Here is a 27,311-nt window from a genome sequence, read left to right as displayed (position 1 = left end):
AGAGTCCATAGAAAACAGTAATCATTTGCAGGCTAATGCTTAATCGAACCGCCGCCCCCCCCCCCCCCCACTTCCTTTCTTTTGGACATGGAAATGTTTTCGTTTTTGGAGGTCAGAAACTGAATAACTGCACGTTGTTTGAATCTGGTGTTTAAAGATACTTTCATTTCAAACAGTGTAGCTTGTAAACGAACAAATCACAAAGATTGTTCGTTTACAAGTCGCACTAAAGGAGCATTTTATATTAAACCAAAATCAAAATATTCAGTTGTGCCAATGCCTTTAGAGCATGTTTGAATGTTATGCCTATTTGGTGAATCCAGTAGTTCTAACCGTAAAATACAACGATTAAGGTGTAAACTAGTTGCTGGACAGGTGATTTACACCCTTAGTGTGCGTGTACAATGCGCACTGAATATTCACACGTTATGGATGTAAATTCCCTCTAGACAAGGGTCTTTAATTCACGTCTTGTTCTTTCATAGGTTCACGTGTAACAAAATTGTTTTGCTGCCAACGGTAATCGGGGAGGTAGGTCGGGTTCAGCCCAGATGGAAACGGGCAGTGAGTACATAAATAAGGAGCGTTAGAAAGAAAAAATATAGAAAAAAAAACGGCAAGTCAAAGCGTAGTTTGCCATTAAAGAGTATGAGAAGTGATCTAAATAACTTAACTATTCCAGCAACTTTCAAGAGCTCGCAATGTATAGAAAATGTATTATTCCAAATTAATCTGAGAAAAGTTGCCCTCAAACGTAAGAATTTCAGCAAATCACAGTTCATTATAGATTAACCAACAACCTATTAATGAAACTAACACTTCAAATCTTTAATCTTGTTTTATTTTCTTCTTTATATTTCCAAGAATTAACATTTTGGAAGGATAAGAGTGATGAACTAGGACTACTTGAGCTACTGTGGTGTTGTAGGAAACACGATGAATTAACTGATATAATAAATGGTAAAAATACACTACAAATTAATGAGGTAGGCACGGCGGAAGGAATTTTGGCACCCAAGGGGTGAAGGCAGCAGTGTTTCACAGAGGTAAACTAAGCATTCAATTGCAATCTGTCCCTGATATTTTAGGTCCACTACATAATGTAAACAAACCTCTCACGTTTTCAGATTACTAGTGAACATTGAGGAAAAAAAGTCAATCCGTGTATAATATCGAAAGCATGCATTTGTAGATCTGACACAAAAAGTCCCCTTCCCTCCAAGGCCTGGGACAACTATTTTTAAGATTGACACTGACTTCTGCAGATTTCACCGTTGAAGAAATGTCATTCGGCTTTTGCCTTCTGAAGGATATAAACAGAGATTATCACTGAATGCCGGCACAATATGGCGACAGTTGTTTGGTGCGAACTATTCAAAAATAGTAGCTCATGTGGTTCATTATGTAGCAGATGAGTACTGGCTGGTAGACCCGACAAGCAGCAATAGCACAGTTCAATGTGTTAATGAACTTATTCATAAGGACTGAACGTATGAATCTGGGTGAACATTAGCAATGGGATGGCTGATGAAATGACACTAATCCCTGATATAATTCTCTTCCATTATGTTAGGCTCACACTGGAATGCATCCAGCAGATCAAATTTTAGATCTTCCCACGGAAATGTCTCAGATTTTGAAATCATTCGAACGAGGAACTGTCACTGAAATCAGACAAACAGGCGTGGCCGTGTTCCAATTTAATTTCAAAGTGAAGATCCCTAAAATGCATTTCAGAAATTCTCGGTATACCTGTGTGTATTGAATTTAATGGGGCGATGTGGACATGGAAGTGTGTTTTGTCTTATGTAGGGCAACCCCTGAACGTCAACTCAACTCCGCTTTGGTACACAGTGACAATAAGAATTCTGTAAAATGGCTAGAACAAGTTTTCGCATATCTATGCTAGTTTTATTAGAATCGAAGAATAAGTTGAAAATATAATTAAGCTTTACTTAATGACCCATTTAATATCCCTCCCTGGAGTACTGGAAATAACTCAACACAGAGTAAGATTTCTTATCGACACTGGTATCTAAGATGGAACAAGGAAATTTTAGAACCGCTTATGACTTCATACTGGGTGGAAAATAAATTAAAATGAAATTTGACGATTATCTTACAAGGTAAAATAAAAAGAAAGAAATACTTAGTTGTGAAAGGAGTAGCCCATTATTGACACCTGTTTTTCAATGTGAGCAATACGTGTAATACTCATCACGCCAAGGTTAAAGCTGTCATCAGCAGAAACTCCACTTGCAGTAATTCCTGCCCACAGACAGTTCTGATTAAAACCTTTAACTATGGATCGTGTCCAATTTTTTAACTAATTTCTTCTTTCACTTCTGTTTTCATTCGCTGGATCTTTCTCTGCAGTAAATGACAAAAGAGAAAACTTCTGATTACAAGATGATATCATATACGCTGTATATCACACTAGGGATGCTGAAACCATGAAGAATACTAGTCGTGGGTAAAAATTAGGTATGAACCTGCCTTGAGGATGAATAAGCGGCTAGTCTTTACAAGCAGGGAGCATGTAGAGATATTATCATTGATTTTGACTACCATATTTTAAGCCAGTCACTGTCACTCACATAATAATAAGGCACTTAAATATAAAGTACGTTCAACAAAATCCTGTTCAACGCTTGACGTCGAAGAATATCGTATTATCCTCGTATGTTCGTCAGCATGGTATACCACGTAAGTAGAACGATATACTTCAGAGCAAGTGACCTGGGAATGGTCATAAATTATAGTCCTAAATATCCATAAAGAAAAGGCTCTTTTCTAGGACCCGTCCACCCCACGAAACAGCGTGCGACAACTATATACGTACTATCATACAAGACTGTGGTAATTACGAAGATTTTGGAAGGACCAGGTTGATCGATTGATGAAGGATAATCATCAGTTATTCTTATATTTGTATCGGACGCCATCAGAAGGTGTTTCCAGTATAGTTAGTCTTGGGCAGTATGGCTACCATCATCGTTTGTTTGTTTTTGGTTTTTTATTGGCGCATTGGCAGCTGTGGCCATAATGCGCCAAGACTATGCAATATTTAAAAGTTTAAATTCTCGGTGACCTAATTAGTTAGGTCACCATGTCCAGATAAATAATAACAAATATATAAAAATTAAATCAATAAAGAGATAACAATAACAAATTTTAAATACAATTAAAAACTTTTATTGATTTAAAATAGCTAAAAACAGCAGACACGTTGTCATTGTCGGATAAAATCTGACTGAGTGTATAAGGCTCAGTCAGATGACTAAAAGCGGTAAAACGGGTGCTGCTAAAATCTGGACAGTCAATTAAAAGGTGTCTAATCGTTAGGATTGTGCCACAGGACACACACATAGGAGGGTCATCAGCCCTCAGCAAAAACGAATGAGTTAAATGACTGTGTCCTATGCGGGTCCGGGCAAGAACAACTTCCTCCTTACGATTCCTGCGCAGACTAGACTGCCACGGTTCAATTACAGGTTTTATATGATATAACTTATTCGCAGTCTGTCTATTCCACGAATCCTGCCATTGGGAATGTATCTTTTGATGTATTATTTGCCTGTAGTCTGTATAGGGGACTAACAGGCAGTGGTCATTATTGGGAATTGCTGATTTGGCTGCGGCGTCAGCCAAATCATTTCCCCTAATCCCAATGTGGCTAGGAATCCAGCAGAAGCGGATATCATATTCACGTTCATGGAGAACGTGAATCTTCTGCTGAATGCTAGACAGAACTGGATGAGAATTATATCTCACAGATATTAAAGCCTGTAACACGCTGAGAGCGTCGGTATACAAAATGAACCGTTGGTATTGGCATTCACTAATGTGATCCAAGGCTAACTCTATAGCGTGCAGCTCTGCAGTAAATATGCTGCATTCAGAGGGAATCTGCTCCGATGTAGTGCTGTCTGTAAAGACAGCAGCAGATCCCACATATGATTCTGACTTCGACCCGTCTGTGTAGACTGGCGCGAAGTCAGAATGTTCAGCTCGGTGTGCTGAAAAAAGCTGCAGGTAGACAGACGATGGAGTGTCCGACTTTCCCCAATTTCGAAGGGACAAGTCACATGCCGGGACATGAGCATGCCAGGGTGGAAGGGGTTGCTTTGGTGTTTGGGCAACCCTGTCTACCTTTATATTAAGTTCTTTGAGTAGCTCTTGGACACGAATACCAAAAGGACGATTGGCAGTCTTACGGGTGTTGTACAAATTTTCCCATCGTGGCTCAAAAACGGTTAGCCACGTAGGGTGGTCTGGCAGGGATTTCAGTTTTAGAGCGTAGTTTAGAGACAACTGCTTACGTCGAAGCAATAATGGCGGTTCGTTTGCTTCGACGTATAAGCTCTGGACAGGAGATGTGCGATATGCTCCAATAGCGGTACGGAGAGCCAGATGATGGACAGGATCGAGCCAACGAAGTACACTGTCTCTGGCCGAATTGTATACCAGGGACCCGTAATCCAGTCTGGATCGTACAAGTGCACGATAGATGCGTAGTAGGGTGCATCGATCCGCACCCCAAGATGTTGAGGAAAGAGAGCGCAGAATATTTAGCCCTCTTGTGCACTTTGTGCGGAGTTGACGGATGTGATCCAGAAAGGTCAGCTTTTTATCGAATACGAGTCCCAAGAATTTTGTGTCCGCTGCTATTGGAATTACATTTTGTCCGAGCTTTAATTCAGGCTCAGGATGAAGATTACGCTTACGACAAAAGTGTACGCAAACGGTCTTCTCCGGCGAGAACCTGAAGCCATTAGCAAGAGCCCAGGAGTTGAGGCGATCAATAGCTTTCTGCAGTTGTCTTTCAATAACCCTCATGTTGCATGACTGACAAAATATGCTAAAGTCATCAACATAGAGGGCACAGTTTACAGTTGGAGGAAGTTGTTCTGTGATGGAATTCACTTTGATGGCAAAAAGCGTGACACTTAATACTGATCCTTGTGGTACTCCCTCCTCTTGGCTGAAGGAACGAGAGAGTGAGGATCCCACACGAACTTGGAAAGATCGATTGGCTAAAAAGTTTTTAATAAAAATGGGGAGTTGCCCCCTAAGGCCAAGGCTATGCAGATCTTTTAAGATGCCAAATCTCCAAGTTGTGTCATACGCTTTCTCCATGTCAAAGAACACCGACACCAAGTGTTCACGTTTTAGGAAAGCATCCCGGATGGATGCTTCCAATCTAATAAGATGGTCCAAAGTGGACCGGTTCCTTCGGAAGCCGCACTGTATGTTGGAGAGAAGGTCATTTGATTCTAAGTACCATATTAAACGAGAATTAACCATTCTCTCCAGGATTTTGCACAGACAGCTAGTCAGAGCAATAGGACGATAGTTGGTGGTGACTTTTGGATCCTTTCCTGGCTTAGGGAAGGCAAGAACGATTGCCTTTCTCCAGGAATCCGGAAACTGCCCTTCAGTAAAGATTCTGTTATACAGAAGGAGCAGACAATCCATAGATTTTGGTGAAAGATGTTTAATCATGTCATAATGGATGCCATCTGGTCCAACAGCACTTGCTTTGGAAAGAGCGAGGGCTCTTTTCAGTTCCTGAATAGTAAAATCCCCGTTGTAGGGATAGAGGCCCTTGGACTTAAAATTAAGTGCTTCTCTTTCCAGTTTATGTTTCAGGACCAGGAACTCTGGGGAGTACGAGGATGTTGCGGAGATGTTAGAGAATGTTTCCCCAAGAGCATTGGCTATTGCAGTTGGATCTGCAACAGCGCATCCATTATAATCTAAGATTGAAGAAGGGTGGGATGTATATTTTCCCTTCATTTTCCGGATTTTATCCCAGACTACCTTAGAGTTGGTAGACTGGTTAATAGATGATGTAAAACGGATCCACGATTCCTTTTGGCTCTGACGACGGATGTAGCGTGCTTTGGCTCGTGCACGTTTGAAGGCTATAAGGTTGTTCGTGGTAGGATATCGGCGAAATATCCCCCACGCTTTGTTTTGAGCCTTTTTTGCTGCTGTGCATAGTGAATTCCACCAAGGTTTGGGAAATGGTGGAAACCGGGCTGATGTTTTTGGGACAGCATTAGCAGCTGCGTGGACAATGATTTCTGTGATGTACGTTACTGCGTCATTGATAGGCTCCTGACTGACTGTACTGAGCTCAAAATTTGCCTGATGTTGGAAGGCATTCCAGTCAGCCTGATCAAACTTCCACCGTGGTAACCTAAAAGGAAGACACGGTCTCCCACTGTGTAACAAGGTTATCACAGGGAAGTGATCACTTCCGTATGGATTCTCCTCCACTTCCCAGGTGAGTGAAGGGAGTAGAGAAGGGGAGCAGATAGACAGATCAATGGCAGAAAAAGTACGGGTAGGCATATGGAAGAAGGTGTTTGTTCCAATATTTAGAAGGGAAAGGTCATTGTCATTGAGCATACGCTCTATGACTCGTCCCCTTCCGTTGATGTTAGCACTACCCCACAGGGTGTTATGTCCGTTAAAATCCCCGAGAAGTAAGAAAGGGGGAGGCAACTGCGTTACAAGATCATCAAGGTCTTCCTGGGAGATGTCAGTCCCAGGTGGCAAATAAATCGAGCAGACCGTTATTAAAAATCCCACTGTAAGGCGAATTGCAACAGCCTCTATGCTGGTTGTAATTAGCAAGGGCTGAACTGGGGTCTGATTACCCACAAGGATAGCCACTCCTCCATGAGCAGGACCATCCGCAATTCTATCCTTACGAAAGATTGTGATGTTATGCAGGGTGGGATCATCATTTGCCTTTAGATAAGTCTCCTGCAAGCAAAAGCAAACTGGCTCGTGCTTTTGCAGGAGGGCCTTGATGTCATCAGTATTTCGCCGGAATCCACGACAATTCCATTGTAGGAATTTAGCCATTATTTTGGCTTGGTGGGTCCATCAGGCGGCTTCCGAGGTGCTGAGGGCTTACTTTTATCAGTCTTGGCTTTGTCTTTTTTGGGGAAGAATGGACGATGTCCCGTGTCCATTTCTTCCTCCGCAAAGAGTTCCAAGACTGATTCATCCTGTACCTCCTTGTTCTCTACATCCATTCTTTCTGTTGTTACTTCAGGCTCTTTACCACTTGGTTTTGGTAGTGGTGGAGCACTAGGAGGTACGGATATAGGAGTGGCAACTGACTGTGTTTTTTTGGTGGGCTTTTGAGAACTCAATAAATAGCGTGCAATCGGGGTGAATGACTCTCTTGGTGGTATAGTCATCTCAGTTTGTGTCCCGATAGTGCTCTTAGCAGAAACCTTCTGGGCATATGAAGGTTTCCCGCTATTTACTGGTTGGATACGTTTTCTGGCCTCTGGGTAGGAAATATTCAGCTCTGTTTTTAGTTTTTGGATTTCTTTTTCGTCTTTCCACCGCTGGCATGCTCTTGAATAGGCGGGGTGCTCACCTTGGCAGTTAACACAGGCGGGTTTTGGAGCTGTACATTCCTTGCTCTCGTGGTCTTTAACACCACATCGAGCACAGGCAGGGTTACCACGACAAGATGTTTGTGAGTGGCCGTATTTTTGGCATCTAAAACACCGCAGTGGGTTTGGGATATAAATCCTCACTGGGCAGTTTAGATAACCTGCCTTGATGGAATTTGGAGGCCGTGGGGTGTTAAACGTGAGGATGAGAACTCGGGTAGGGACGAGATTCCCATCCTTCCGTATCGATATTCTCTTTACAGCTGTCACTCCTTGGTCTTTCAATTCAGAGCAGATCTCTTCTTCAGAAACATGAAGAAGGTCCCACTCTGATATGACACCACGTGAAGAATTTAGAGTTTTGTGAGGGGTTACGATGATAGGTATTCCCCCTATGGATGTAGCCTTTATGATTTTTTCCGCTTGCTTGGTGGTAGAAGCTTCGACCAAAAGGTCGCCAGAACGCAGTCTTTTTACAGATTTTGGTGAACCTGCCAACCCTTCTAATCCTTTCTGGATGAAGAAGGGTGACATCTTTCCAATGGACTGCTCTCCGGTGGAATGGAGAATGAGGAAAAGCGGTGTCACTAATGGTGGTGATTTATCCTCAGTTCTGGCTCGTTTTGCAGAGGTGTTATCTGCGTCATCATCTCGATTAGGTAGGGGCCTTGTTGGGGCCCCAGAAGAAAGGGGATTTGAATTACTCATGAGAGTAAAGAAAAATGTCTGATGCCTAAGTACCTCACCCACCACGGAGCCCTACGAGGGGGCGCCCACTCGTGAACTAGCAGGTACTGCGTACACGAATGGGACGCCGAGTTCGCTTAGAACACCATACCCACGTTACCAATAAGTCTTTATCCCGTCCCAGGACCATAGGGAGGGAGACTTATTGGAACGCAGTTGACCCTAGCAGTATAATACCACCCGCCGATTGATCCCAGTCGAGCCGGTCCGGGACCACCCGTCTCGTCGAAGCAGGGGCCAAAGTGGTGTATTAAGGCTGGGCCCCTCAACCACCAGGATCCCCCTTTCCGCTTCCACGGGTCGCGGCGCACGGCTGCACACGCCGGATTCCAATGATGTAACCCTGGAACCAAGGTATGGGCGTTGGATCGGCTACCATCATCATCATCTTAAGCAGAAGCAATGCTTATAACAACATTTCTCAATTAACAATCAACTTTCAAATAATCTTGTCAGGACTGTACTAACATGGAAGAGATTGCAACCCATGTTAATTTGGTAATGCGCCAGACAGTTCGTAAATTCAGGCTCTTAAAAGTATGGACACATCTCAGACGTCAACTCCTTCTTCCCCTTCCAATAATTACTCTTCCCACTCCCCCCATCATCATTAAAAAATAAAATAAATTAAAAATATGTACAAGTTTATGCATATATATTATTTTGGTTTTCAAACAATACCATGAGATTCAACTCCTTCCGAATCAATACAAAAAACTATGGTGTTCATACTTAATATACTTTTATACCACCATGGCAAATGCCTCACCATTTTTACTACATTATAACTTTCCTTAGATTGAGAAAGAATGTAACAGAATGGATGATCAAATCCATTACTGTTTCCCCATAATCTCAAAAAAACAGACCAACAAGTTTTTTTTTAATCTGGTGAATTGTGATTTAAAAAAAAATTTACGCAAGATTCAGAAATCTGTCCAAATAATAATGTGTCCGCTTCTTTAGCCCCACAGCATTACTCTCGAAAAATATACGGACTTCTCATAAATACACTAAGACATAAATACAGAAAATTATCAAGAAATACGCAAGGGTTGCGTTCAATATATGCTAATTCGGAATTACTGATTAGTGGCATAAATAAGATCAAAAGTTGGTCCAAGATGGGAGAGAAACTACCACAGTAACACATGTGCAGTACGAGTATACCCACCAAAATGAAGTATGATATTTAATCAGCAGAACTGTCTTATTATTCTAAAGGCGAGTTATTGATGAGCGATTACATATTTGTATTCAACAACAGAGCATATTCATCATGACGGAGTGCAAGGTGGAGTACAAGTTGGTTAGTTTTCTCTACTGATGACGCGTAGGGTGGGACAGACTTCTGGCCACTGATGTCACATACATTTAGAGAAACAGTTTGTCACTCGAGAAACAAACGGTTCAAATCTTAGAATTCTGATAGCACATCGTGGCTTTATTTTTATTCATAATGAGAAGCGGAGGAGGGAATGTTTCGTCATTTTCAAGTTGGACCTATTCTACGATGGCCAACCCTGTTATGCTCATGTTGTAATGAGGGTAAATTTTGGGGTGGAGAGGGGAGTTGCTTCGGCTACTGAAAGCATTTAGCTTTTGAAATTATTGTGAATTTGTAGTCGTCCATTGCAAATTATTTTTCGACTCCTAAATAGAATCTGAGTCATGGTCTTATGATAATGACGCAACCAAACATGGACGGTACTACACGTGTTACTTTTTTGTTATTAAAAAATAGGAACAAAACGGGAGAGGTAAAGTAAGAATCAATTTCGATATCGAAAGCATGTGATAGATTCAAATATGTGAAGTGCTTAATTTGACTTGAGAAGGATATCACGTGGTAATATGACTAGGTGTTTTAAAAAATACATTTTCCAAGTAATAAGTTAAATCAGATTTACTGACAAGTCAGGAATGTTTTTCGTTGTTGTTTTTACAATACTTTTTACCCAATTAGTTCTAATATCTAAATTAGAATGTAGACATTTCTAAATTTGTTATTGAATTCTATCATCGGACTGGAGTGTTGGGTTCTGAGAATTATTTCTGCTTTGAATAACAGTCGCACTGGATCAACAGGATAGGATGGGCAGATCAGAGACATTGGGAGGTAATTTATTCGTGTTCAATAACCCGTACCCATAATGACTTTCCTGTGATCCATTCTTCCGCTATTCCTTTAGATTCCCTTGGTTTTTGTCTCGCTTATGAGAGAGAGAACAGGCCTTTTCATTCATTATATTCAAACCTCTTCGGCGACTTACATCAATTAGATATATCCTTAAATGTCTAGTTGTTTTATATTGTTTTGCTGCAAAGTAAAACAATATAAAACACTCATCATTAATCAGTTTTCCCTTCTCTGAACCCTCTCCAGAACTTCTGGTTTTTCAGATGCGATCTCCAGACCTGAATATAATATTCCAAATGGGGTCTAAGCATTCTCTTATACAGAGGGAAAGGTCCTATAAATCATGGCCAGAACACCATGTGCCTTCTTAGTTGCCTGTTTACATGCAAAATTTTATGTTCGACTGATTCATAACGCTTAAGAATTTTTCATCTCGAACCACTTTTTGATTCCCAGAGTTAACTTATACTTAACTCTGGCTTTCTGTCCACCAGATGCGTAACTTTATATTAATCTTTGGCTGCCAGTTTTCGGAACACATGCAACTGATCCAAGGCTTTTTGAATTAAAAATTAGAGGGTACCCAACATTGATTCCAGAGGTATCGACGTTGGGTGTCCTTGTTACACTAGTTTAACCTGACGATTGACCATTTATGAAAATCCCGTCTCCTATCTTTTAGCCAGCCTGCGATTCGGCATACGATCTTATCAGTAACTCCATATCCTTCCATTTTATATAGAAGCGTTCCATGAGGGATGACACCAAAAACTTTACTGAAGTCTAAACATATAATATCAAAATTTGTACCTGCATCTAACTGTTAAAGGACTATTCCATAGCAATTAACCAAAATGGTCAGGCTTACCTCCAATTGACTGCAAAGGACAATATCATAGTAATTAACCAAAATGGTTAAGCATTACCTCCCCTTGACAAACCCATACTAGGATCTGTTGCGGATACTCTTTTTATAGAGATGGTCCTGAATCGCATTTTTAGGCACAGATTCCGTGATATTCCCGACCACAAAAGTAAAACTCACTGGCCTATATTTATCCAACTCCTCTTTAGTACTACCTTTGTGTATTGGGCTTAATGCTGGCACTTCAATTCAAGGGATCTTCCCGAAATCAATCTAATGACGCTTTTATTAACGTACCCAATGAGTTAATACATTCATTTACATTTTTAATTAACTGACTATACATCATCCTTACCCTCCTTTAAACACAGCAGCTTTTCTGAGATAATCGTATCACTTGTTTTACAGTGATTTGTCTCCTTAAAATCAGATTTTACAAAGATTCAAGCTTGCTTTCGACTGTACATATTGTTCAGATGTTATCTGTTCAAAACGTCTGCCATTTTTCTTGGGCTTTCTAGGGTCCTTCCACTGCAACTAAGTAAGGGATCTATTTGATTTGAATTCACGTATGGAAACTCTCTTCCGTTCTTAGCTCTCTTTGCTGGTGCTTTTTTTTTTTTTTTTTTTATAAGCAGCTTTGGCTCGTCTTGTCCTTCAGTGGTATTGTAGTCACTGCCTGTTACTGGTTCGTCCACTGTCAAGATTATATACATTTAGACTGCTTAGTGAGAATCAGATCTGTCTCTCAGACATGCTAGGATGAGTAGTAATTATTCAATTTGTTCAAAAAAATTATCTTAAAGTGTATTTCCGGTCAACGTATTCCAGTCTATAAGAGGCAGAATGAAGTTACCCATAATGAGACGGTCGTACTTACTAGCCCATTTAGTGTGTCTAAACAGATTTTTATCACATTCCTCGGGGTAATTTGACCTGTAACATAATGCCAATATCATCCTTCCTTTACAGCAAGATTTCACGACACTGACTCGACACCCTCAATTATTTGATCTGGCTCGGGGAGAACGTTCTTGCTACATTCAGTCTGTTTTTCATCAAAAGCATCACTTCCCCACCCCCCTCTGTCCTTCCAGTTTCATCCGAACAAAAAACAATAATCGAAATGAAATTCATCTCATATCTGAGTGAATCCACATCTCAGAACGCCTACTGACATCATTATTTGACTTGATTTAAAGCTCCAATTCATTTAATTTGTTCACAGTGCTCTTGGCATTACTGTATGGACAAATTAAGTTTCGTAGTTCCTGTTTTACTTAACACGCCCCTCATAGTTGAGTGTTCACCATTTGGTCTTAGATTGTCAGTGGATTTCCCTTTCAATGTTTAAAGTAATTAAAGGTTGCACACAAGCGCTCTCAGGGTGGATCCAAATATAATTTTGTTCCACGCCACTAATCTGAGCCGATCGTACCGGCTTTCCTAATCCTCGCACTAGCACTTCCTGTAAAACCTCCTCAATGGCATAAGCAAAAATTCTTACACCTATGTTTAAGTGAATACTTTTCTACAAAATAAATTCAGTCTAGTGAAGGCAGGAATAAAAGAACATTTTATCTTATCTCGGGCACGTTTTCAATATAACTTCATATTTCATAACCAATTCATCAGTACGTTTAAGCTTTAAATCATTCCCACATGTATCGCCATGCACCCACTAGCACCATTACAGGCTGATGACTGTGCATGTTACATCAATTATTGTTCCCAATAGATATTTTCTGGTTCTATGCATCTGTATTTCTTACAGAATATGCTCTTCCCTGGTTTCCCTTACAACCTAATCCTAACTAATACCACCTCCTACGAAACCAAATCATTCTATACCGGTTGGTCCATTTCCAGGGTCGCATTCGGGAGTAGTACGTCACGCGACATAGCATGAGACACTTGAGTCTCTGACAAGCCCCCCCCCCCCTCCATTTCAATTTACTTTAGGGAATTATGCAAGAAACCAAGCTTATACAGCAGCATTAGCCAAAAAAAAAGAAAAAGCCAACGCTTCCGATTTCGCCTGTCCATCCTTCTAACAGTTGGCTCTTCCTTGAATTTATTCAAATTACCCACTCCCTCAATACCAGATGGAAGTTTGTTCCAACAATCAACCACCCTCTGGCTGAAGGCAGACTTCCGCACATCTATTCTGCAACCATCCTTTCTCAATTTGAAATACTGTATTTCCCCTCATCTGAACAAGAGGAAGAATCCCCTCAGTATTGAATTTTCTCAATCCATTCAAAGCCTTAAACACCTCAATCAGATCACAGGTAGATTCCAGACATTGCAATTTGCAAAACTGAAGCCTTTCCTAGTAAAAGCACCCTTTTGTTCCTCTCACCAATCTCATGACTCTACATCCTTACTAAAATGAGACCTCCAGACTTGTGTGCAGCAAGATGAGGCCTAACCACTGTCTTATACAATGGGAAAATCGTTTACATATTTCTGCTGGCAAAATTCCTGTATATCACTGACAACACCACATGAGCTGTGGCAGCTTGCCTGCACTGGTATGATATGAAGTCTACCCAAATAAGTTCAGAACCGCTGACAATTTTGCCATTAGTCGCGACATCATTGGCATGTTATGACTAACTTTTCTAAACGAATCCATAATAATAGTCAACCTATATTTAAAAAATGGATATAATCTTATCTCTTCACGACATTCACCTGTGCAAAGGGATCGTAAAAAACAGTTATAACATCGCACACTACATTCAATTTTAGAGTTTCAAAAACCTTTCCCTGCAAAAACATGACGTACCGCATGGTTTTCTTGGCTACCTTCCGTCCTTCTAAACTCAATCATGTGTTTCACAAAGAAAAATCTATTTTGCCTAAGCCTTGAACAACCCCCAGATTTCTAAAAAAATAACTTCTCGATTAACCTTAATATCAAATCTTTCTTGCCATAAGCATATCATAAATATAGCTTCTGCACACAAGAAATTGTAGTTTCATTCTCGGTGTTATACTTCGCACGAGTGTATTCCCAACTCAGCACTTTGGACAGCTAAATATCCGACTATTTCAATTCTCTTGTTTATGAAAATAAATACCAGAAACTAATTGGATCTAGTGTATGACGACTGTTTCTAATTAGAAATACTATCCAAGCAATAATTTACTGTGACAGTCAGCATTTTTATTTTCTCGGTACAGTCACTGAAATCTATGTCGAGACAAATAACGTTGCCCTTCGGTTTAATGTGGATGAAGAACTGAAATGAATAACAGCGTGACATAATTTCTTCCTGTCAACAACTGACTCCTTGCACAGTCTGTCAGCGACAGTAAAACGCTAAAATTCAGAGTGGAAATAGCAGAATTAATTGGCCTATTATAGTATCTACTGCCAAAAGGCGAGGCCACAGAGTTCAATAACAAGTATTATTACTCACAGTGGCATATTTAAAATGTTCCTGCTACTGTTTATCAATAGCGAGAACACTTTCAAGAATATGTCACAATCGTATTCTCCATTATGAGGACCTGTCATGTCTGCTTCTTATCATCGTGATCTTTTTATCGCTTAAAGTATTCAGCAGTATTTATTTATCAATACTTTTATTTATCCAGTATTGATAAATGAATCAATGCATGTCGTACTATAAGGATCAGTCAGGGCCGGTCGGAGAGTTCGGGAAACTGGCCTGCGAGAATTAATGTTGTTGGGATTTTGGAGAGGGAACTCTTCGATCTGCGACTAGGGTGCGTTGCACCCACCGTAATCCCCCGAACTAAGGGGGATTACGGTGGGTGCAACTCTAAGATCAGTTACTAACTTCCGGCGTTTTTCTGCCATTCAGTTAAAAACCTACTAACACGTTCGAAAGAATCCGTGGCAGCAGCAGCATACCCCCACTCGCATACCCTAAAAGAGTTTGTTTTCCTCATAAGAAAGTTACACCACCATTACAGTTGTCATTCACCGCATGATGGATGCGAATCTAGTTGATTTATTCGAATTTTAGCCCAGAAAAACTAAGGCCTTGAAGGAGCATTATATTATATTTCTGAATTCTATGGTCAGTTTCTTTCATTTGTGGACATAGCATGAAAATGCGAAAAGAATCATTCAAAAATGGGTAGAATGTTAGCAAAGTAGGAACTTAAATTTTAATACGTGAGGGAAACAAAATCCTCAATATTGTACATATTCCGTTATATGACTAAATTGACTGTTGAAAATAATCAGCTAAATGTACAGAAAGGTGGCAGTTCGCTCTGCAATAATTTCTTGGGCATCACGTATGTCCACAAGATCTAACGATAAAGTTTGAGATATTATTTTTGTAAACCCAGAGGCGAAATGAAATGCAGATAAGACTTATTAATAATTAATCTTGTAAAATGCCATGAAAATGTCACTTTACCAAAATACAATTTACTTATTTCTTTTTTGTCCCATCGTGTTTGAATTAAAGCACTACAAGAGTTATACATAGAGTATTTAACTTATTAAAATGAATTATACGTTAAGTAGCTCACAAATTAATTTATGGTAATAATTATTCTAACTAATAAAGTCAATAATAAAATCAAACAGTTTCGATTGTGTAATTATGAATTCCCTTCCAAAAAAACCTACGTACTCCAAAGAAATGTAATGTTATCTCTAAGTCTCAGTTATGATCGTTCTAACGAGAGTACCAATTTAGCGTTAATAAATTGTTCAAACTATCGTCCTTCTACAAATAAATAACCGGAATAAGAACGAACTGCATCGTCATTGCATAGAACTTAAACTCACTCACCTGTAATACCAGGTTAAAGAAGACACCAAATGGACAACGCCCGCTGCAATCACTTAACACCTAAACACAACCCATTGTGGATACACGCACCTTCGAAGGTTACAATCACAGTGAAAAGCCAACGACGAAGTAAAAATTCACAGCAATTTTCCCCTTCCTACACTTGCTGCTTCACCCTCAAAAGGTAAGTGATACGCATCTGACGCATACTGAAGAAGAAGAAAAAAAAACCTCCAATGAACTCAATTGTTTGGTAATTTAGCTTTAAGCCTAAGTATAATTGACTCAAATAAAGTTGGATTTTTCGTATTTTTTCGTACAATTTAACATAATTTTCCCAATCCAAAATATACAACACCATTAGAACCAATCACTTGGCCAATATAAAAGATAATTTTGTTAGAGTTTCTTTATTAGGCAAGGTTTATTATGAATATGTATACTCTCTGGGGCAGCTGCACCAAAGCCTTCAGCAATTATAAAATAAATAACCTTGCACTAGGGCCCGGGCTCACGATGATACTCCATTACTTTCACACATGGTTGCAGGTGAATAAATAATTTTTTTTGCGCTGATCTGATTCCATTTAATGCAATCGATAAGAAGTATAGAAATGTTAGGCTTTTTTAGAGAGTCATATGCAACCATGGGTTTAAATGGGATCGAATGTCTTCAAATAGATGGTCTCTACGTGACTAAGCATGCATTAAAAATTATTAACCCTGGCTAAATAAATTCACGAAGCATTCTCACCTTACACGACATACATTAGTCATGTGACCGCTGAAAGATGATAGTCCATGAAGGATAAGGATTATTGTTCTTTGTTTCACGCCTTATTTTTCCAACCCTGTGTAATTAAATTTATCTGTTTTTTTCTCGCAGGATTTGCTAGCATATCACAGACACAATAGTGCGCGAACATTCTTTACCAGAAGTACATACGCAAATTATGAATAATACAAGAGATCAGAGAAATGGATATCCAAATATGCAAGCGTCTCCTACTGCCTCTAAATAGACTAGCCAGAGTAAATGTATAAAAACAGTGAGATGCTCCCCCCCTCCAACTTATTGAGCCCAGATTTCTATTATTGAGAAAACCTACACTAAATTCATTAGCCTTCTACACAAAAGAAGTCAGAAAGGGTTTTACAAGAAAGTTTGGGTTGGATGGATTTTTTTAAGCATCTAAGGCCACGAGGCATTATTACACGAGTACTGTGTCTGTAAATTTCTTGTATTCTTTGGTCAGTAGCAAAGTGGATATAATCACTGTCCTCTCCCCCACACCGAGTGGAATATGCCTGGATTCGAACCCTGTCAATGATTCCAGGAAATTTTGTGGGCTTTTTTCACAATGACTAAATTAATCGGTCTCAGGCAAAGGTTACAACGTTCAAGTCGAGAAGCGATTTCTTGTAACAATGTTCAACTTTAAACTTCTCCGTAATCTGCATGACACGGGGACCTTGCTGCATTAATCCATCTGTAGCTCCTAGGCATTAATATAATGTGTCAAGCAATTTGGCTGCTTTTCTGGATGAAAAACCCGATTTTCCGGAAAGTGAAAAACAATCGTCTCTTGAGACCTAATAACTCGTGAAAAAAACCTATAAAAATTACTGGTATTATTGGATTCAAACTCAAGCCTGTTCCACTCGATGTGGAAAGACAATGATTACAACTACTGTGATAACCGCCAGAGCAAACAGCAATTGAGAACCAGAACAAAATGTCCTATTAAAAACGGAGAACTAGCTGAAGACTTCTGGAGGGAGTGATGCAAGATTCCAGTCTCCACACACCATAAACTTATAGAAAGCCTTATCGAGAGAGAGATACTGATGTCAATAAGCCCACGGGGAGGAAGGGGGCATCCTTGATATTACAATTTCTTTTTTTTAAAGCCAGGCCAACTTTTAGTGTCCCAATATATGTTGGAAAATAGCGTAAATCGATGAGGAGTAAACCATAAGAAGCAATGATTATGAGTGCATGTCCTCCTCTATAAGGACTTTTCTACATGCGTACAAATTACCAATGTATTATTCTCTTTCTATCTGTTCTCAGTTTATTGTTCACCTTCTGGTGATATTAATATACAATTAAATTATCTTGAAACAGCTCTACATTTTCTTAGTTAGTTAGTTAGTTATTTTGGTTTTTAGGAGCATTAGCAACTAAGGCCATATTGCTCCGGGATATGCGGTGGTCATTCCCTGACCTTTCCACATCCTCCGTATTTGGTGGTGACGGGCTCGAATCCCGGTCTAATCAAGAAGCGTGTACTATGCACTGCTGTTCCTTCCCACCTGGCTACGGAGGCGCCTGCATTTCCTTGGACCTTCAAATTTTGACATTACCACCGATGCAAATTCAAAATCTTCGACATGGTTCAGTAATTTTACTGATGAAAGAGGATGTCCACTGGAGGACTTCTTGATCCCTTGAACCTTGTTATCCATAACCGCCCGGGACAACCCTCTGCTTAGAGCAGTTTTCAGGAGAATCCAGCATCGATATGACTTCGGCAAATATCGACTAATAATATTGCAACCTGGTTTCTTGATCCTGACTGGTGTTCCAGTGACCATCGTGGAATACTATTCCAAATTAAACCTCTGCAAATAAAAACTACTCTTGATGATGATATATGTCCCGTGTTAACACGTTTTTCTATTCGGAATATTAAATGGGATAAATTTGATTCTTCAATTCAAAAATACTTATCTATCAATGCTACTTGTCATTTGGAGCAATTAGATGTGCTCAAGAAATTGTTAAATATGTTCAGCAATCGATATTGAATGCTTGCGATTTGTCAACTAAAAAGAAAAAAAAAATACCCCAAAAGCATGTGTATGGTGGAACACACAATTAACAAATTTGAGAAAACAAGTGCATCAAGCTAGGCGTCGATATCAAAGGCATAGACAATGGCCTCCAAAAGAATTTGAATTTCTGAAGGTGGAGTACCGAAGACTTAAAAGAAATTTCGATAAAGCCATGGCAACTACCAAAGGGAGTCTTGGCAAAACCTTATGGACACTATAGGCAACTTGGATCAGTGGGGATCATTGTATAAACTTTCTAAATAAATAAAACACATTCTCCTTTATAACACTGTGATAAATAATAACGCCGAAACTAAAAACTGGCTGACACGATTAATACCATCCTAGACAGGATCCTTCCTACAGACAACCCTACCCTAGATTATCTTCATGCTCGAATTAGACTGGAAAATTCTATATACAATCCCGAGGAGGCTACCCCTCCGTTCTCATTGGAAGAATTACAAACAGCCATTAAAAAAAAAAGGTCAATGTTCCTAAATGTCCTGGAAGTAACCTCATTGAAATTATTTTCATCATCAGAATTGTAAAAACATTTCCTAACAGTATTCTGCTAATGTTCAACAAATGTCTCTGGGAGGGAATTTTCCCTGTACCTTGGAAGATAGCTTTGCTGCAATCTATAAACCTGAAAAACTGTTCTCTGAGCCAAAAGCGTACAGATCGATTGCATTATGCCATATTAATGCCGTCTATCGGCTTGCACAAGGCGGACAGCCTACGTTCAATATAAGCAGAGAAAAGGCGATGGATCCCGCCATTGGCCCAGCGACTGCTGTTCTGTACACTATCCATCCAGCCTTGGAACATTGTGACTATAGTACTCCGAGAACATTCCACAAGATTCGCAGTTTTAGTAATACTACAATACTTCAGCCGGTACCCGACAATCATCAATTTTTTGAAATCCATCCGATCACGTCCTTTGCCCATGTCCATCAAAGACTTCGTGTGGACCGCATACCACGATCCTGCAGTATTTACATTTATCGGTTCTCACCGCGACACGTGTGCTAACGGGGGGGAGAGGTGAAATGACCGAGTGCTAAAACGTCATAATGTTTTGACTCCACAGTGTATTTTAATTTGTTTTTTATTATTTTTGTGTGTCAAACTATCTTTCAGAATTCTCAATCATATAACTATTTTTTTTTAATTTATTTATTGTATTAGGCGATCCCAGCCAGCTCTCCTGGTGGCCCCACCACTATTTACATACTGTACAGATGATTACAATTGCTCCATTATAACTAACATATTGAAGTTACACACTGCATGTGCCTTCTCCATTATCGGGTATTGAAAGCCTACAGTTCATGTCATGTGAGTTTACAAATAGCTAGTGAGAAAGTCCTTGCACTAGCCCTCTTACCCTGACTGCCAAATCTCCGTTCCAATGTCCAGTGGACTATTTAGCCCGTCCACTCGACTACATTTTTACACAGGTAGTTTTATCAGGATTGCACTGGCTCCATATGCAGCAGGACTTGTCTTCTTTTGAAAACTTGTACAGCAAAATTTTGGAAAGCACCAAAGTCTGTCCTTGTCTTCGGTAGAAGGGCCTCACATCCAGAAGTCAGTGTTTGCACGCTGGGTGCTCCATCAATAAATTCCTCTCGTAGATCCTGGCATTCATGGCAGCTGTATAAAAGATGTACCCAATCTTCTTTTTCTCCACAAGTACACGATGAACTGCTGAAATACCTAAATCATTTAATTTTTCAAACAAGGACCCATGTTCTGTAAGCAGGACGTTGAACAGAGATTTGGTTGAAACCAACTTGGCATACCCTTCCCAAACTGTTTGATGCTCGGAAGAAACTTTTTGGTTATTAAAATTTTAGCACAGTTGTTCCATCTGTCTTGCCACTAGTCAATAAGAAGAGTCTACAATCGTTTTCTCTCCTCATTATAATCATTGTCACAACGAATTTCAATTGACGTCTGCTCGTATGGCTGTCTACACCACAGATAGAAGCACACTGACTTGAATACTAAGACGACATCCAACGGAATCCATCCTGTTATCACCTGCAAGGCCTCTTTTGACACAGTTCTACAGGCCATACTGAGTTGTAACAACATTACCCGTTGGATTTTCCTAACGTTTGCCTTTTGCAACGCACAATCTAGCCAGACATGCGCACATTGCTCGCAATTGGCAAGAAGATATAGTCATAAAATAGATTAAATGCCTTGCCTTTTATCCCCCACTCCTTCCTGGTGACACGCCCATCTGATACGAATGATACAAATCGTCTCAGCAATGTAATTTATATGTGAGACAAACCGTAACTGTCTATCAATCTGAACTCCTAGGTATTTTATTGTCTTCACACACTGCAGACTGGCTCCATCTATTCGGCGTTGTAGATTTCTCGTAATAGACAGGTATCCTTTTAACAACACACAATTTTGTCTTTTCTGTTGAAAGCACAAGCTTTCGCAATTTGCACCAGATACTCAGCTCCAATGTGATCACTCCTCTAATTGAGGCCTCGAGTCACCATCTTCCAGCAAAACCAAGTCATCAGCATACGCAATCATAACGACGTTGTCATATTCCAGTTTCAACCAATCATTTAAGACTAAATTCCACATTAATGGGCCAAGGACTGAACCTTGTGGGCAGCCTCTTACAACGTGTACATCCTGATTTGATTGTTCTGCCGCAGAAGTAATCTCTTATAACATAGTAGATTTCTAGCGTGCATTTTGCCTGACGTAATACCATAAGAACATTGTGCCAGCCAATGCTATCAAATGCCCCAGCGAAATCTACAAAGATACTTAGACAATATTTTGATCTGCATCTGTGTACAGATTCCACCAACTTTCCCAATGCATCATCAGTCCCTTTCCCTGCTGTAAATTCATATTGTTTTTCACACCACTCACAGTTTTCTCGAACGCTTTCCATAATTCTACCTGCTAGCAATCTTTCATAAACCTTCTGTAGTCCACTCAATAATACAATGGAACAATATTAATCTGCCCTTTCTTTCGGTTTCAATGGCGATATCAGCAGAAATTTTAAAAGTGCTTCCTTCCATGGTGGTGGAAATGCTCCATATCTAAGACATGCGTTAAAAACGCTAAGCAGGTGCTCTTGTATCAATTTCAGACTTCGTTTTATGAACTCTACCTCAATGAGGTCCAAGTCGTATGAGTAGTTAATATGTGATAACAATTTGAAATATCAGGCAGTTTAATTTCGTTTGAACCTCATACTTGACTCTGTAATTATGCATATAGCAATCTGATCGCAGCCAAGTGCTCAGGAGCGGTAGTGCAGTGATTCACGCTCTTTGAGTAGACCGGGGTTGAAGCCCTTGGCTGCTAAATACGGTCGATATAATAATAATAATAAGATTCTTTATTAACATAAATTTTATACAATAGTGATTCCTTACACAGAAAGCCAGAGAAATCTTACAATTTGTTGTTTATACAAGTAATTTTGTTTTATAAAGAAAAAAAAAAATAAATAAAAAATAATAATAATTAATGGGTCAAAACAAAGGTGATAATCAAAATGTAAAAATGAAGTAGTAATTACAGCGAAAAATGACTACAAGTTGAGCAGAACATGAAATGACATCGGCTAACTAAGATCGGCACTTAAATAAATGTCCTCTACAAACAGCAAGATAGGACAAGATGCCATCGCGATATGCCTTGTCTATAGTCCACAGGTCGATGTCGAACGAGTTGAAAGTGTCCAGAATCACATTAGGGAAGTGTCTCTTGAAATTCTGTAACCGCTGGAGCCTTGAGCACACGAAGGGGGTACTACGGAGATGTCTGCCAGCCAACCGTGTTCCAGATGTTGATGTGATCCTGCTTAGCTGAGCACAGATGAAGGAATGATTTTATTTTTAGCACATGGGCTCTGTGGACTATGGGCGTGTATTGTAGGTTGCAGCAGAGAGTAGATTTAGATGTTGTGTAGATCTGGTGCGATCACAAGTTGGCCCACTTGAACACCCAGAATTCGAGGCCCCATAGTTTCCTGAGGCTGGTGGGTGGTGCCGCCGACCAAACTTCCACGGCATAGGAGAGTACACTACAGAAGTAAGTTGCGAGGTACTTCTTGATAATTTTCTTATTGTGCGTTTTGCACAGATCAATTTTCATTCCCCAGAACGCTCTCAGGGCTTTGGAATACTGAGCTTGGATTTGTTTTTTATAGGTGAGGTTGGAATCAAGGATTACTCCTAGGAATTTGACGCTGTCTGTGGGAGTCAAAACATTTCCTGCCAATTCCGGAAGTAGAGAAGATACAGTATCAGCAGAAGTCATCCGACTTGGCGTAAAGGTGAGACAGTTTGACTTCTCTGGATTGACTGACAGGCCAAAAAATTTAGCATACTTACAGAATGTATTTAGGTAGCTGTTTACAGATTCAGAGGCGGTTTGTCTTTCTTGTGCATCACCAACATGGCGTTTGCATGGCAAGTAGCAAACAATATCATCAGCATACGATAGGAAAGCTGGAATTTGATCCATTAGTGGAACGAATATTGCTGCAAATAACAAGGCTGAGAGAGAACAACCGTGTAGGATTCCTACTTCGACGCTTTTAGTGACTGTAATGCCACCCCACAGTAAATCAGCGTGGCAGATTATGGTCCATTTCCCTCAGAATGAATTGTTGAGGAGGCTTCCATCCTGCAGTGGACTGATAATGGCTGCAGTTGAATCTGATCGTGCACCAATTCTTCACTTTCCTTTGACGTGAACTTCGTGGCTTATGTTGCCTTCTTGAGGTAAGCTGCAATTAATTTATGGGATTTTCCCCCGATCCCTCCACTCTGTTATGGCCTGGAGCTCAACAGCAGTGGAGAAAAAAAATTGTAGAGAGTGACAACAGCGTACGAATATCACGAGCTTTGAAGCAAGGTTCAAGCCCTTGACTGTTAAATACGACGCTGTTTCTTGCATTCTCTCTATCTCATGAGCTCTTCTAACTTGTAGTCATCCTGAAGTATAAACAGAATTTTTTTTATTTATTTTATTTAATTCTAAATTAGTCCAGACCAACTTTCTGTTAACCGCACTGTTCAATATTTTGAAACGCTGTGTATATAAAAGTGAAATTTTAAAAAAAAAATCTGTTATAACGCTTGACCCCAAAATACTTGTTACGTGTGTTCATTCCTGTAAGTGGACTCAAGAATTTGTGTGCCCAATTAACACTCCATTGTCATAATACAAAAAAACGCCTTTGACTTGTATGGATATAAACACAGCAAATAAAAGAAAAGCCTTAGTTATTACAATAAAGGAAATGCTATGCCCATTAATAACCTATCTTTCCTTGAAAGCAGTTGCCAGGGGAGTTTTTAAACTATGATTTTTTTTTTTCGCCTTTTACCGCTAATGACACTCCTGTATGCCCATATTTCACTCTATTTCTATCAAGGCCTTGCTTAATGAACGCTATTTTACGTGTTTTTGTTTGGTTCTACGCTTGTAAAGAAAGTAATTACATGCGTACAATATAGACATTAGAAAACTGGATTTTAATCCTAAGAAACTCCATTACATGGTCTTCTATAACAGAGAAAGAGAGCATGCGTGCCTAGTTGCTTGTTAATAAATACTATTTTTGATGTTGCCAAATAAATGCATTATCAACAATTGCAGATAAATGTGACGAAATAAAATTCAATATTTACTTTTGTGATGAATATATTGCATTATTTATCTATTTCTTTCTAGTTACCAGATTGCATACTTATCTAATGCTATTCCAAGGTCTGTTTTTCAGTTTCTATGAGAAAATCTCGTCTAGTGGAAGAAATAAAAAATATATATTTATTTATTTTAATTACTATACTATTTTAATAATTTATAACATTAAAGAGGGCCGCGATGGCCCAGTAGTTACGACACTGCACTACCAGCCTGATGGACTAGAGGTTTGAGTCCCAGTTTGGCGGATGCGAATGCATCTCCATCAGACCGGCATAATAATAATAGTAATAAATAAAAATAATAAACCATCGCGAAAGTCGCTTCAACGGACCTACCTCCCAAGGGCGAGGTGACGGCTGAGCAGATAGTGGCGCCATCTCGGATCGTTCCCAAGAATTAACACTACCACTGGACGTAAGCCGAAGCTAAATAGGTCCATTTCCATAGATGGATGATGATGTCAAACAGAAATAATCATACTGCAACGAGTGTGGCGCAGAATAAAGTCACTCGCGTTCAGGCCTTAGGCAGAGGCGTTGGCTCGAAAAGTCGGAGACATCTCGCGACGAAGACAAGAAGCAAGTGGCACTGTCCCCCATATGTCTACCACAAAGGAAGGGCAAGACCATCCAGCCCAACCAATTGAAAGTGCTCCCCATGCATCTGTGCTAGTGACCACCCAGGAAGGAAGAAAATGCAGACGCATTAAGTGGAGAATCGAAATGAAATCTTTCATTTCGATGAACAAATTCATTTCGAACATAGCAAGTTTGGTGGATTAAAAGGACAACGTAAAACAGGCCTGAGAGAAAGAAAAAAAAAACTGGTTGTCCACCAGGTTGCCCAGGCCTGAGAGTCAGCAAAACAAAAGCAAAAAAACAAAACATACCGCACACTAGGATAAGGCTCAACGCCAAGAAACAAATAAATAATAAATAAATAATAAGAAAGAAAGAAAAAAAAATCCCAGACCCAGGCCTTATCATAAGAATTCTGCCTCGAAAAAATAAATAAAAATAAGATTAAAAATATAATAATAAATAAATAAAAAAATATATATAGTTCTCAAACCCATAGCAGTATACACATCTCGCACTAGCTAAACTTGCCAATGCCAGCCAAAAAAAACCACCCGTGCAAAAACAATCGAGGAGCTATGGGGCAACATATGGAGCAGTGAAGTACGACATAATAGCGGGGCTCCCTAGAGGGAACTATAACGAAAGAAAACCAAGGACGTACAAAAAATGAGAGAATGGAAGATTAGTGTGGTTGTTGTTGTTGTCGTAGTAAGATTTTAGGAGCATCGCCGACTAAGGCCATATTGCGCAGTGTATAGTGTCTGTAAATTTCGTGTGTTCTAAAGTCGATGTTTGTTTTGCTGCACGATAAACCTAATTTTCCGAGATAAAAAACCACGCTGTCCTCGTCTGAGACCGACTAACTCAGCCACGTTGTGAAAAAGGCCCATAAAAATTCCTCACGTCAGCGACAGAACTCGAACTCAGGTCTTTTCCACGCGGTGTGGGGGAGGAATGCGATCCTACCAACTGTGTTACCCACGAGGGAGATTAGGGTGGAAGAAGTACAACTGGCGAACCTCATAAATAGATAACATCCAAAACTACTGGTACAAGAATCTCACTTGCACACACATGCACCTAGCAGAGTAGTTCACCCGAATGTCATCTGTCACCCAGAGTTTCTTATATTTAATCGCATATTTGAAGGCTAAAGGTCAAGATACAAGAAACCTAGCGAAATACAGACCGATCAGCTGTCTGTCAAAGGTGAACAATATCCTGACTAGCTGCATAAACAAGAAGGGGTCAGACAACTTGGAGAGCCAGAACATAATGACCGAACAGCAGAAAGGATGCAAGCAGATGAGCAGAGGATGCAACGAGCAATTAGCCATCGATGCCACAGTCACAGAGCAAGCCTACAAGAAGCTTGCCTACATCGATTACCGCAAGGCCTTCGACTCCTTGCCTCATAACTGGCTAATAGAGACGCTGAAGCTCTACAAAGTCAACCCGACAGTAACTAACTTTCTAGAAGCAGCCATGGCGAAATGGAATATCATCATTAAGGCCGAGCATATTACGACCAGACCGATCACCTTCAGGAGAGGAACCTTTCTGGGAGATGTGCTGAGCCCACTATGGTTCTGTCTCAACCCGCTATCTACCATGCTCAACAACAGCAAGTATGAATATAACCTCAAGGAAGGAAAAACCTATAGACCCTCTCCCACCTGATGCACATGAATGACATCAAACTCTATGCAGAAACTACTCGGGATCACCGAAGAATTCAGCAATAATATCAGGATAGAATTTGGTATGGACAAATGGAAGGCCCACGGATTGCATCAGGGGAAATTGGTCGGTGGAAACTACCAATTGCAGACTGGTAAAGAGATCAAAGCCATGACAGGGGGAGAGACCTAAAAACACCTGGGAATGATGCATGCCCAGCAGTTACAGCACAAGGAAATCAAGGCCTGTCTGACCGAAAAATACCATCAGAGACTCAGAAGCCTGCTGAAAGCAAAGCTGAACGGAGGGAACACAGTTAAAGCCATAAACACCTATGCAGTCCCAGTGCTAACATACTCTTTCGTGATCATAGATTGGACTAACACACAGCTGGAGGATATCATAAGAAAGACAACAACAATGATGACCAAGAGCCGTCAACATCACCCGAAGTCAGCAGTGGAGAGAATGACAATAGCTCGTAAAGGAGGAAGGGGGCCCTGATAGACCTCATTGAGTAACAATAAACAG

The sequence above is a fragment of the Mastigoproctus giganteus genome, chromosome 14 (assembly GCF_048544385.1).
Source record: "Mastigoproctus giganteus isolate SK-2022 chromosome 14, ASM4854438v1, whole genome shotgun sequence".
NCBI lineage: Eukaryota > Metazoa > Arthropoda > Arachnida > Uropygi > Thelyphonidae > Mastigoproctus > Mastigoproctus giganteus.
Note: the sequence above shows the minus strand (reverse complement) of the source record.